The following is a 15,088-nucleotide window of genomic DNA, read 5'->3' on the forward strand; positions in this document are numbered from 1 at the left end:
GGAGGAGGAGGAGGAGGAGGAGGAGGAGAAGAAGAAGAAGAAGAAGAAGAAGAAGAAGAAGAAATTATGAGTTTGATGGTGACGACAGATATGTATTTCAGCCATGCCCGTGCCGGGAAGCCTTTAGTCATCTACCTGGACCAAACGGACCAAACTCTCTATCTGAGTTTCTCTGTCGACGTGAAACATGAAGACCAGTGCAACAGCACCTTTATTGTCAAAGCTGTGGACTCAAACGCCATGAGGAAGACAGGTAAAAGTGGTCCGAATTGAAGGGATATGGCACCCGACATCGATTTGGTTTTTTTTTTTTTTTAATCAAACTGGGGTGCTTGTACAAATTTAAGAAAAAGCAATATGCTGTCTATAAATATTTATTGACAAACTTGAAGATTTTGAAGTGTACACCCCCTTACATACCAAAACCGTACTACACTGTAGTTCCTTTTTGGCACTATGTCTCACATTATCAAGCATTCTCGTCTCATCGAGGCAGGTTTTCATTACTGTAGCGGTCCAAATTGTTCACGTGGTCACAGTGTGTGCTGAACTCTTTGTGTGGTGATCTCGTCATGTCGACAACAATGTAAGCAGTAAGGAAGACTTGAATTCGACTCCCATGTCAGGAGATTTGTTAACAAGTATCTCAATCGTTCTGTTGGGGTGTTGCGCCTCTCTCAGCTCCAGTCAGACCCGCCATTTCAAGATGGGGCGAAGCCCTTCTCCTTAATAGCCTGAATTGCAGGGCGTAAAATAGCCAACTATTAAAAGAAGAAACACAACTGCGGAGAGGGTATGTAATCGGAAGCCTTGCGGCTTTTTCTCATACTAGAGTTCTTTTTGTTATTTCTTTCTCCTTATTTCAATAATTATACTTGATGAAAATCAACATTTAAAAAAATAAATAATTGCTAAGCATAATTACGTGTCATGTGTTGCTATGGCAGAATACGCGCCTGGGTGGTTTACAATTGAAGCATAAAAAGGGAAGAACAAGAGATGTCAGGTTTTTTTAGAATAAATTAGTTTATTGCTTGCCGTCTCGTTGTCGGTTGCATTCAACTGGTGTGTGTGTGTGTGTGTGTGTGTGTGTGTGTGTGTGTGTGTGTGTGTGTGTGTGTGTTTGTTTGTTTGTGTGAGCGTGAGTGCGTGTGTACCATGCTGCAGTTATTTTTTCTCTTCTTGGAGATCACTAAAACCGTGTCTTATTTTACTGTAGTTTTTATTTCAATATTATTGCAGCCTTTCCTACTTTGTGTAGAATTCTTTAAAATCATACTTCTAATAAACTGTTTGTTTGCGCAGCTGCTTCAACTGTTTGCATCAAAAACGGCCTAAAGCGAAAGTGTACTGACATTGACTATGTGAAAAGTGGTGACTATGAAAAAGTCAATGGTAAGTTTAACGTTTAGAGTGAGTGTTGCCTTGAATATTGTATGTTAAAAAATGTATCACGACGCGCTGAAATCGGGCATTTGTCAAATTTCGGGCTAATGGAGTTATTGGTATAATCTTAAAACGTATTGATTTTTTGTTTTGCTTTCCATAAAAATACCCATCTATCTTACATGTAAATAGAAGTAAACATATTTTCGATTGAAGGAGGTGGGATTCACTTGGTGTCAGAGGCAAAATTGGCGAGAAAACGACCGTCAAAGTTTGTTGACTTCCTAAGCTTGAGTGTCCTTGGAAGCTGCAAATTTACATTTTCTTTGCGCTGTGAATAACGTTTTTAAATTCAGCAAAATCCCCACATTAATATTTTTTAAGTTTTAGTAGAGATTTTACGGCACTCGCAACTGCATAAGGTCATAATATGAGCAGTTGCCATAAAAAGGAATTGCCCCCCCCCCCCAAAAAAAAATAAACAGCTTAAAATTTAAAAAATAAATAAGTAAATGAAAATATTTTCTATCAGGCGGAAACAAGTTGGTTTCTTCGATTTCATTATTTTGACGAGTGCCTCTTTCACCCCAATGACGCACATATTATCTTCCCAGCACCTTCATCTAACAGCGCCACACGAGCCTGTGCAGAGGGCCTCGTTGGCTACCAGCCTCACCCAAACACAACCACCAAGTACGTGTACTGTGTATCCAAGACCGAGGCTTATGTAGTCACCTGCCCGAATGGCTTTGCTTACCTGTCCTCTCAGCAGGTAATGTTTGTGAAATTGTGTAGGGTTAATTTAACGCCCCTTGTAACACTTTAAGGTAATTTAAGAGGAAAGACCTTCGAGTTTAACGACCATCTCTAAAATGACTGAGCCAAATGGGACATTCGTGTAAAGTACCTTTCCTGAGGACACAATATCGGACCTAGTGAACGCTCAAACCTCTAAATTCGCAATCCCACGATTACAGGTCCAGTAGACTAACTACAAGGCTACAAACGTCATAGATAATGATAAATTCAAGAAAAAAGGTGTACCTACAACATATTATGACTATTTTGATAAGGAACGTCTTTTTAACAACGCAAACCCGTTCTTTTCCTTAGAATGCTACTCATAATAATGTGTTTCATTTATAATTATACTGTTTCACAGAAGTCTCCTATAAAAAATGTGTACGATCATGTGAGGTAGGCCAATGTCCTTACATACTGACTAAAACATTTACTGACCAACCTCACAACAGGACTGTGTCGTGCCGGCCTCCATGGACAATGACACCGTGTGCAGAGTGTGTAGCTCCGAGAATTGGCTTCTGGGATTCAGGAACTTCCCAGTGGCAGCCAAGAGCAGACTGTACGTGAACTGTACCGCTGTGGAGACCTGCGTCATCAAGGATTGTGGTGTCAACTTAATGTACTATCCCGTATGTAGAAATGGGGGGGGGGTCTTTTTAAACTTCTTCATTGCTGCGTATTCACTCGCTTGTGTTTTTCCAAACTGTTTCTCTGTCAATGTTTCTATTAGTCTAAAGGAAAGAAGATTTTAGGAAAGGTAATGAAGATGTCATGTGCTATTGTTTATTCTTAGAAAAAGGAAATGATGATATGACTTTGTTCAAGTTGTATCTTTTCCGTGCAACGTTGATGGAAAGATCTCACAGAAGGCGTTAATGGCGATGCTTGTGAGCTCTCATCGACACAATTTAGGTAATTAAAGAGGGGATGGTGGGGGGCATCTCAACAGAAAGATCGAAATACTCAACAGAAACTCTTCCAACACTTGAAACCGAAGCGCCTGAATACTAGTAGAGAAACAGTCCGACTCGCACATTTTACTCCAGTTTATAGTCAACTTTCTCATTTCTTTGAGGGTTTTTTGCTGTTTGAATTTTTTAATTTATTATGCAAATTAATTAACTTTTTCCTTTTTGCAAATCAAGTTCAACAGCTCGCTGCTGGCTTTCATTTAAACTGAAAGCTTATTAATTATCCTTCCACTATCTTCAGCAACGTTTTTTTCTATGTCCCAATCTATGCTTATTCGACACAGTTTAGATCATTTAGGAGGCGGGCTTCCGTCCGTACATTTCATGGCCAACCTAGGTTGAGAGTAAATAAAACCAGACAGAAAAAGAAAGATACTCGATTAAAGTTCTCCCCACTTGGGAATCGAACTCGGGTGTCCTGTGTACGATAACAAAACGCCAAACTGCTACACCACAGACGCTGGCAATCTATGATTATAGTAAAACTAAAGTAGGCTGAACTTCAGAATAACGTTTTCCTTACTTTTATTTTTCTTTTCTTCGAAGATGCGCTATTAAAGTATAATAAAGGCAACTAAGCGTACAATGACATTTATTGTGAGCACATGATATGATAAGAATGGGGAAAATACACACAACAGAAAATATACTTTAGTAAAGAGTATCATAAACAAATACAGGTATTTTTGAAGGAATACCCTGTAGACTTGTTTTAAAGTTGTATCCTTGACTGTAACTGCGGTTCTCTATGGGGCGGGCCATTGAAGTCGATTTGGAAAACAAATTAGGAAGGGTAGGGAGAGAATAATGTTTGGCGTGCTCTAGACGATAGCGAGACTGTTGTTTTCCCCATTATTGTGGCGTCCATGGTGCGCACTCTTCGCAACGTACTTTTGTGTGTGTAGAGAGCAACTTTTAGCAAAGAGTGACAGCGCACAGTCGCATATGCTATAATTCAAATATATGTAGATGCCGCACAAGATTTTAAGAACAAACCATGAAGTGTGACCTCAATATTCCATTTCAGAACGACCAGAAGTGCGCACAAGCCTCGCGTGGTAAGTGTGCTACAATGTTTGTGCTGATTGTGATTGTGAATACGAAACATTTCAACTACATGTATAATCTTTTTCTTTTATAGTGAGGACAAAAATTTGTGCTGCAACTATCCCCAAATATATTTTTTGACGAGTGAATCAGTGTCTTCTATATACAGGACAAAGTACTGCAGTTTGTGTCAATTTTACTTAACTTAATCAGATTTTTCCACAACAATTGAGGCTAAATTTTAACATATTTCTTCATAAATGTAGACAAGATGCTATAAATCTCCGACACGCGGAGAATGAGATTGTTCACAGGATATCCCTCTTCTTACACACAAGTTGTATACGCATATTATGGCCTTCGTCACAGCTCACCAATGACACCCTGTTGTGGCAAAACCTTTTATTTTAAAAAATCTTTTCATACCGAACATATTTTTGCACTAAAGGTTCTTTAAACATGTGTTCAATAAATATAATGTCGCAATTAGAAAAACATGACAGGCGATGTTGTCCCAGCGGTAAATGACTTTAAACCACCCACTTTTATTTGTAAAATTGGGGTGTTTTTTTTTAATTGAGCAAAATTATATTTTATTTAATATAATAATGTTTGTTTATCATTTCTACCATGTCATTATATTCTTATCCGTCATGACTTGTTGGTTTTTTAAAACGTATCAAAGTATTACAATCTTTTTCGTCGCGATAAGGGGGCTGATGATGTGGTGGAAGTTAGGGGGGGGGGCGTTCAAGGGGGAAGGAATACCTATATATGAGCCATAAGGTTGTTGATTTTTTTCAGAATCGAGTAATAAAGTGTCTTCAGATAAATAGAATTAATCATTCCTGTTGACGCCATCTTTCTCCATCTTCCCACAGGATCGTCTATCTGGTCCCTGCACAGGCCTGAGGCATACCTTGTTGAGGTCTTCATTTTGCTGTTTTTCAGAAAAGTGATTTGCTGAGCATTTCCTATCCAGATCAGACTTCAATTCTGAGTTTTTCCCATACCTCTATTACGCAAATGAAGCCTATCTATGCACTGTAAAAACCATTGGCGAAATAATTTACTACCACTTAAATCTATAGTATTCAATGCTGCACTGTATGCAATGCCAAACAATGACGTATATCGGTGTTGTTGTCTTGAAAATCTATTGATTTCAGTCGAGTAACTCGACAAGTTACACGTGTGAAGCTGTTGACTTTGGTTGGAATTTTTTTTTAAGTGCCTGTCCGATACTTTCAAAGTCTTTATACACAAGAAGTACTTGCTGTATTATTAATTCAGTTTGTATGTTAACTTTATAAAATAGATTACTTTGATATGTACACTATTTTCGGGAAATCCATACTTTGGCTTTAGTAAGCAAAATTCAAACTTATCTCTTCGATGTTTTGTGTCAAGTGAACTTTTACGTGGATCTACGGCTCTGGGTTTGACCGGAAAAAGTCAACACTCTGGTACTTTTCGATTTAGGACAATTTTTGTGACTGTATATAATACAACTCTTTTCATGCACAAGGTCTTCTTAGGCGCCAATTTAACGTTTCAGAAGAGCGCAAGCCTATCTCTTTCGAGCCTTTCCACAGGTATTATAGCACACTAACTAACCTATAAATTCTCTTTTGTGATTTGTAAAATTGAAAATCCCTCCCTCGTTTTTTTTCTTCAGTTTTTGATGTGGAGTCGAAGCCCTCGTCCTAGCATATCTAAATTGGGTCAATTGGGGCATAAAACAGCTAGAGTTTGAAAAGCATTTCGCTACCTTATAATCACGAAGTTCTATCTGACATTTTTTTTTTGCTGTTTTGAGTTACTAAGACCATGAGGCAAGAAACCCATGTTCTATCTGCTCTATCAAAATAGAAAGATTATTCGGAGTCGTCATCGAGATATTCAAAGAATTGCATTCGAACGGTGTGATGTATTGTGTGAAACTCAAAACTAGGTGCTGACCAGATAGAACTTGGTAATTCTATGATAGCGATTTATGAGGCCTGCTGGTCATCATCATCATCCAGTGCCAGATCTGCGACAGACATCGGCAATCATGGTTTTTCCATTCATTCCTTTGCTCGGATGCTCTCAAAAAAGCTACGCTTCCCTGATCTTTTCCTGTTACCCATTGTTCAGGTTCCCTAAGTATGTTGTTCTGAGCCTACCCCCTGCCTCGCTTGCCCTCAATTTTGCCAGTGAGAGCTAGATGTTCAAGGCCCTTATGTCTATTCAGGTGTCCCAAAAACTGCATTTGTCGTTTCCTGATTGTTTTTAACTTTAAGCGTCCCACGTGGGCTTCATCAAGCACTACCTCATTTGATATCTTTTCCTTCCACGATACTCTTAGCAGTCTCCTAAGAAACCACATTTCTGTTGCTTCTATTTTATTATCACTGTTTTTAGTGATTGTCCAGCATTCACAGCCATATAGAAGGTTGACCAAACGTAGCATTTCAGGACTTTCATTTTGGTGTTCATTGAGATGTTTCTATTTTTCAGGATTGGGCTCATTTTATTGAAACCAGCCTTAGCCATTGTAGTTCTCCTTTTTATTTCTGTGGAACATTTGGCGTCAGATGTTATCATATATCCGAGATATTTAAACTGTTGGACTTGTTTGATCTTTTCACCTTTGCTAATGAGATTACAACTAGGGTTTGCTGCTTTTTTGGATATTACCATGCATTCTGTTTTCTTTACATTCAACAATAATCTTTTACGTTCACTTTCTGTTACAACAGTATCTAGAAGCAATTGAAGGTCCTTTTCGGAGCCTGCTATTAAAACTGTGTCATCTGCATACCTGATGTTATTAATATTTTCTCCATTTACTTTGAGGCCTAGACATTCTTCTATGTTTCTAAGGATTGTTTCACTGTACATGTTTAAGGGGTCTGGGGACATAACACATCCTTACCTCACTCCTCTCCTAATCTGCTTATATTCACTGTATTCTCCATTAATTCGTACAGCAGCGTTTTGGTCCCAGTACAAATTTCTGATAATTCTTAGATCTTTTCCATCTATGTCTAGCTTTACCAGTACTTTAAACAGCTCATCATGTCTAACTATATCAAACGCCTTTGAATAATCTATGAAACATAAATACAGATCTTTCTGTGCTTCAATACATCTTTCCATTAACATTGTTAAGGTGAATATAGCATTTCTGGTGCCCTTGTCAGGAACAAAGCCAAATTGTGTTTAAGATATCTCTGTTCTTACACTTTTTCTCAATCTTCCCATTATTACTCGCAGCAATATTTTTGTAAAATGACTCATAAGGCTAATTGTTCTATGCATATCATACTCAGTGGCACCTGGTGTTTTAGGTAAAGCTATAAAAACTGACTTCATCATATCTTCTGGGATTTCACCGCTATCATAAATAGCATATAGGAGCTGTGTGGTTATTTCAGTGCCTTGTTCTTCAAGCGTGACAATCACTTCAACTGGAATATTATCTGGTCCTGTGGCTTTTCCTTGTTTCATTTTCTTTATGGCAGCTTGTAGTTCTGCTTTCAGTATTGGTGGTCCATTTATTTCATTCTTTATTACCGGTGTTTTTTTTTCCTCTATTATCTTTGAAAAGTTGTTCTATGTATTCTGACCATCTGTTTAAAACATCCCCGTTGTCCATTAAAATATCTCCTCCCTTTGATCTTATGCATCCTGTATTTGAGCATCCTTTTCTCCCACTTACTTCTTTGATTTTGGAATGCATGTATTTTCTGTCCTTGTTTTGGTTCTTCTCTATTTGTTGACACTGATCATTTATCCACGTTTCTTTTGCTTCCTTGCATTTTTACTTTATTTTCCTGTTTAAGATGGTGTACTTTTCCACATTTGATTTTGCCTTTCTTCTCTCTTCCATTAATTTTAAAATGTCCTGGGTCATCCATTTTTTAAAAGCTTTTTTAGCTTTCGGGGGGATATTTTCTTCCACATCTTCTATTATTGAGTCTTTCATTTTCCTCCATAGTTCTTCCAATTCAGTCATGTTTTCCAAGACTTGAAATGTATTTCTTACATCTATGGTGAAACGTTCTTTCAGTTTTTGATTTGTTTTTAAAAGACCTATGTCAAATTTAGGTTGATACTTTGACTTTTTGAGTTTGTTTAGTCTTATCCGCATTTTACACATGACTGGTACATGGTCACTATCACAGTCTGCTGCTGGCATTGATTTAGATGATTTTAATGTGTTTCTAAAGCGTTTCTGAATAAGTATAAAGTCTATTTGATTTCTACTTCTATCGCCAGGACTCTTCCAAGTGTATCTTCTTCTTGGGTGATTTTTATACCAGGTGTTTGATATCATAAAATTATTTTCTCTGCACCATTCTACCAGTCGTTCCCCTCGTTCATTCTCTTTACGCAGTCCCCATGGCCCAACTATATCTTCTATACGTGTACTTTGGGGCAATAAAGTCTCCAATGACTATCTTTACATCTTGTGATTTTAACTGTTTCATTGCCTTATCAAGTTCTTCATAAAAATCTCAATTTCCTCGTTGTCGTGTTCTGATGTTGGTGCATATATTTGGATGACACCTATGTCAAAAGGTTTTCCCTCTAATTTAGCCACGATGACTCTATCTGACACTCCCCAAAAACCTTTGATGCTCTTTGTTGTTGCTTCGTCAAATAAAATTCCGACTCCTCTTTCATGGGTTTTTCCTCCTGAATATATAATTGTTTTGGATCCTCTTTTAATCAAGCCTGCCCCCTCCCATCTAACTTCTGAAAGACCTAACATATTTAGCTTCATCCTATCCATTTCCTGTTCTATGTTATCTAATTTGCCTTTCAGGTACATTGTTCTTACATTCCATGTGGCTATGTTAAGTTGCTTATTTTTGCAGCAACTGGTAGAATTAGTTAATTCTCACAATCCACGAATGAAAACGTCTACCGAAAAAAGAGACTTCAAATAGTTAGATTTTCTGTACGTTTAACACGTCTATTATCATCACATTTTATGATACATTATACAAACACAACCTATACATCTTATTGTGACAATAGGGTTAAAATCCGAGAATTCATTCATTTTGTCAGCACATCCCACGTTTCAGACTTCAATCTATACAAAAGTCTTTACCAAAAAAAAGACTGTATATATTCTGTGTACACTTCGCTACCTCAAAATTACAAAGTTCAGGAAGAAGGACGGGTGTCACAAGCCAGAAGGCCCAGAATCACTTCCCTGGGCCAACTCGGAAAATAACAACCCGGCGAAACCTTGATATTGCCCTCATACAAACACTACAAACAAAGCTGGACAATAGCATTTACGATCAATGTCTGGAGGTATTTGGGGATATTGCCTACATTGCACTAAGTAACGTTGAACATTTGAGGAGAAAAGATCTCCGTTGCGGGGTTACAGGTTTTAAAACCCACATTTTAACTTACAATGTTTTACTTTTACCTCAAATACACATTGTATGCTTTGATATTGTGTCTAAGTACAATAAACTGCTTTTTTCACGCCATACTTGTCGTTTATGTTGAAATTTTTAAACTTGTTGAAAGCGTATTACTGCTCAAAGCCCCCCATAAAACACGCACCCTCTCGCGCACAGCGTTCCGTTTATGGATCAACCTTTCGGAGGCATAAAAATTAAAAGTCATTCGGCGTATAATGTGTCAAGCAAAGAGTTAAGTCACGAAACAGTCAGAGACTCGAGAACACTCAAGGAGGAAAAGTCACAAATTCAACGTAACTAAGGCGGAAACAATCAGGATGTAGATATGGATAAGGGAGAAAATCGCTGTTAACTCATCACCATCATCTAATGCCAGATCTGCGACAGACATCGGCAATCATGGTTCTCTATCATTCTTTTCCTCGGATGCTCTTATAAAAAGCTATATTTCTCTGATCTTTCACCGTTACCCATTAATTTAGATTCCCTAAGTAGGTTACTCTGGGCCTACCCCTGCCTCGTTCGGGTTCAATTTTGCCTGTGAGAGCTAGATTTTCAAGACCTTTATGTCTATTCAGGTGTCCCAAAAACTGAATTTGTTGTTTCCTGATTGTTTTTAACAGTGAGCGTCCCACGTGGGCCTCGTCAAGCACTACTGCATTTAATTTCTTTTCTATTCTCAGCAGTCTCCTAAGAAACCATATTTCTGTTGCTTTTATTTTATTTTCCCTGTCTTTAGTGATTGTCCAGCATTCACAGCCATATAGAAGGGCTGACCATACACAGCATTTCAGAACTGTCATTTTGGTAGTCATCGAGATGTTTCTATTTTTCAGGATTGGGTTCATTTTATTGAAACTAGCCTTAGCCGGCTGTTAACTAAAGAAAGGGAAAAACAGTCATAAAGCTGACTTTGAAAAAGAGAGAAATAGTCATCTCAACTAACAATAATAGTAATAATGATGAATAGTATTTGTATAGCCTTAAAATCTATATTATTACTCCAGCAGACTTGATAGCATTCGCTTCTAATGCCTTCAAGGAGACCATCACTTAAACAAAGCAAGTTACTGCTTTCGATGAGTTATATCCCTTACAGGGATTTTATGGCTGCTTACACGCAAGTTTTTGACATGGGGAGTGAGCTGGAACTCATCATAGATAGCCAACCTCCTGATATTGTTCATCAATTCACTTTGCCGGTCGATGTTAAATGTTGATTTCAGGAAGATAGCTAAAGGATTAATTGTACTCGTAGTTTGGAAGGGTAGGGCCGATGTGTGGATAGATTAATAGATAAACAAGGGCACCTCTGAGTGGATGAATGAGACAGGGGGCGTCAGGAGGTAACTCTCTTTTTGTTTTGTTTTGTTTTGCTTTGCTTTGTTGTTGTCGTTGTTGTGTTTTGTTCTTGTCTTTTATTGGGTTTATTTTTTTTTTTTTTCGTTGTTGTTTTTTGTGGGGGGGGGGGGGGGGAAGGGGTTGTTTTTATTTGCTTGGTTCGTGTGTTGTTGTTTTTTTTTTGGGGGGGGGGGTTGGGGGTGGGGATGGGGGGGTACCCTTGTTATTTATCTTCTTCAATCCTGGTTGTTTGCCCTAAATATTTATTTTTCCGTCACTTTTTCAATGTTCCTGTTTTCTATGGCAGTAGTTTGTCACTGTAGATTATCACCTATACAAACTAGGTTACTTTTAAACAACCGACAGTTTCTGGTCGTAAAGAACATGATGCTGGAGCAACATCCTTACTCATTCGACCTCACTCCGTGCATGTGTGTGTGTGCGCGTGTGTATGTATGTGTATGTATGTGTGTGTGAGTGTGTGTATATGTATGTGTGTGTGTTTGTTTTTGTTTTGTAAGGTTTTTTTAATTGTTTTAATTTTCTTTTTTATTATTGGAAGGGGGGGGCAGTTTAGGATTTCCAACTCATTCCGAAGCTCAAAGGGGGTCAACAAAGAGACCTGCTTTGAAGACGTGGACCAAATTAAGATGGTCGTCGTGCTACATGTTCTTTAACTTTAACATAGGTGCTTTTTTCACCCCTATCGACATAACTTAGATTATTTAAGAGGCGGGCTTGGACCCTGCCTGTCAAGGGTTAAGGGAGATATAACAGCCTTACAGAAGGACCGAGATACTTGACAAAAATTCTCCCAGCACTTGAATCAAACTCGGGTCGTCTGTGGGCGATAGCGGAGCACCACTGCTGGACACTGCACAGGGCAATTTTAGTTGTGCAACAGTTGTTGTCTCCGGCAACTTATTTCCTGCACCACGTGCAAGTAGCTAAGCAACAGCCAGCCAACAGTAGGCTGTCATCATTACTATTACTGACTCCCTCATTTGACACCATGAACTTCCACAACGCAGTTGTTGTCTGTGCTCTTGTGATTGCGCTAAGACTTAGAAAGAAGAAAATGAAAAGGTGGTTTTGGGTTCACCCTTTGGACCAGTTAGAGGTTTTTAAAAGGGCATTTTATCAAACTGCATGAAGATTTGAGAGTATACCCTCCCAAGTTTTTTAACTATTATCGTGTGAGCTCTGACAGTTTTAATGAAATTTTACGTCTCGTGGGACCCTCAAATACGTATCGGAGCAGCATTTCAGAAGAAGAAAGACAGTTTGGTTGCCTTTGCGAGCTGTGTGTCCGTTTGGTGTGTAACACAGGAGATTTGAGCAACAGATGCGTTGCTACATGTAGAAAGTTGTGACTAAACACAAACTTTTCAGTCTCCAAAAACCCAAGTTGCCTGTACGTGCGGTGCTTATCTATTTCATTGTTTACATTTTGGGCGAGGAAACAGTTGCACAACTAAAGTTGCCCTGTGCGCGCCTTGCCTTACTGCTGCAAAACAGACAGGTAAGGTGTCCGTGATAATCATATCAAGGCGAAAGATCCGGGGAAAAATCTTTCCAGGAGTGAATGGGGGCGTGGCTGATACGGCTTGGACAAGACGAAGTGTGTTTAGTGCTTAGACTCCGGGAGGAGGGGGAGGGAGACGGAGGGGGAGGATTTTTTAAAGGGGAAAACTTGTATGGCACGGTTCTGTGTAAACAGGAAGCGTCGAGGATAAATTTTCATCTAAAGTGAATTGAGACAGCGTAATAAAAACGTTTACCAACTTCCTAAATATTATTGTCTAAAGTGTGTCTAAGAAGCCTAATAAAAAAAACCGTTTACCAACTTCCTCAAAATTAGATAAAGTGTGTTGAGGTCAGCGTAAAACAATCAGCGTCCGTGGTGAAGTGGTCAGGTGGTTCGCTGTCGCACAAAGAAGATTCAGGTCTTGATTTCCTAGAGGGGAGAATTTTTTTATTGGTATCTCGGTCTTTCTGCTGGGGTGTTGTATCCCGCTCCGACCGTGTTGGCCCTTACAGGTAGGGTCGTTAGCCCGACTCCTAGATGATTTAAAATTTAAATTGTGTCGATGGGAGCGTCAAAACACATATTACACCAAACGGAAACAGTAGCCGTGAATCGAAAAAAAACCCAAAGCTTCTCATTAAAAAAAAAAAAAGAAATGTTGGCTGATTCTCTTCACTTTGACGTTGTGCTCAGAAAGATTTGTGTAACGACACCGTGTAATTAGGCGCTCGTCAATTTTTAGGCATAATATGGAGTTATTGATATCATTCTAAACTTTGTTCATTTGTCTTCCTATTAGAAAAAGAAATACCCACTTATTTTACGTAGTTGTCGAGATATTTGGGATTGAAGGAGTTGGGGATCGTCTAGTTTTTTTTGGAAAAACTAAAGAGAAAAATTGCCGCCGAACTTTGGCGACTTCCATTGCTTAACTGAGAGTCCTAAGAAATAGAAAATTAGCATTTAATTTTGAGTGATTTTAAACTACGTTTTTTCCTTAAAATCCAAATAGAAATGTGTTTTTAAATGGACATAAAATGTATTGAGCCCAAAAAGGAAAAAGTGAATAGAGAATAGAGAATTGCCAGACGAGCGGGAAAATTCCGTTTTCTTCGATTTCATTATTTTGACGAGCACATGATTTCACCTTGATACCTCACATTTCGGTCTGATTTTGATTACAAGGCTGACTGAGCTTTCACAATACATTACTTGTTTGTATCTCGTCTGTATCTAGATCTCACGCAAGCCTCTGCTTCTTTGTTCGTTCTGACAATCAAATATCGATAAAGATATTAACCAGTTGAAACTGTAGATTTTGGGTTTGTTAATGCTGAAGCCAGACTGTTTGAATATATGTCGTTTGTGTATAAGGTTAGAGTCAAAGACTGATGATATGTTCTTTTTGTATGAGGTTAGAGTTTTTTCAAGGGGCTAGGGCCAGGTTGATAAGTGAAATCTTTGACACGGTAGTTGGTCAGAATTGTTCTTTTAAAAGATAAAAGAAAAAAAGAGGGAAGAAATAGGGGATATACCTAAAAGTAAATGTCTAATTTCTGCTTCTGAGTATACTGTCACTGTGCAAAGTGTCAATATTATTGGGATGGATCCTTCTCTAATAAGTATGAAATAAACATCTCAACAACTCCCCTCCCCACACACACACACAAACACACACTACCCTCCACGAGACAATGAAAATGGATTGTCATCGTACACATTCTAAAAAAGCGTACACTTATGCAAATGAGTTAGCTTTTGTATGCGTGTCCAATTCCTCAGTGTGTACGTGGGGTTTCTCAGAACGCACGAATTCGTCAATCTATTTGATCTGTTTAACTCTCTATAATCTGACTGTCTGTCTATCTTGTCTATTTTTTGTTACACCAACAGTATCATCATACACTGCGATATTTACCGCTCTGACCCAACCAACATTTTCCCTTATAACAGACGTCCCAACAAACGCCATCAATAAGCATCATTCTGTACACAAAATTACACTGAGATAACAAAAACACTTTTGCAATACACAAAGGAACTGTAACACGCAAACAGCGACCAGAAGAAGGGGGGGGGGGGGTCAAAATGGCAACAACATTGAGTCATTTGAAACAGGGGAGTTTAATCATTCATAATTTCCCCGATACGGCATCAGAAACAATGATAGATCTGAATAGTAATACAGTATTTTGTGTTCAATGAAGAACAGAGTGCTTCCCGAAACAAGTTAAGGAGAACAATTGAATTATTTTCTTGAACAGATCCATGACACAACGAATGGTTTGGTTTAGGGGTTAGTTTTTTACGTTTCATTCAATACACCTCTGTGTCTGGGAGGAGGCGACAAATAGATCTTTAACGTATATGAGTTTGTCATGGTAAACAGGATAAGGCAAAACAGACATGTACAATTTATGTAACATCTTGTGAACAGCAGGAATAAATTACAGAACGAAAGCATAATAAATAGGTAAAATGCCAATGCAAAAGTGAAACGTCACACAAACACACGCGTACACTACACATACGCAAAAAGATATTCTCTGTCTCTCTCTCTCTCTCTCTCTCTCTCT

The sequence above is a fragment of the Aplysia californica genome, unplaced genomic scaffold (assembly GCF_000002075.1).
Source record: "Aplysia californica isolate F4 #8 unplaced genomic scaffold, AplCal3.0 scaffold00385, whole genome shotgun sequence".
NCBI classification, from domain to species: Eukaryota; Metazoa; Mollusca; class Gastropoda; order Aplysiida; family Aplysiidae; genus Aplysia; species Aplysia californica.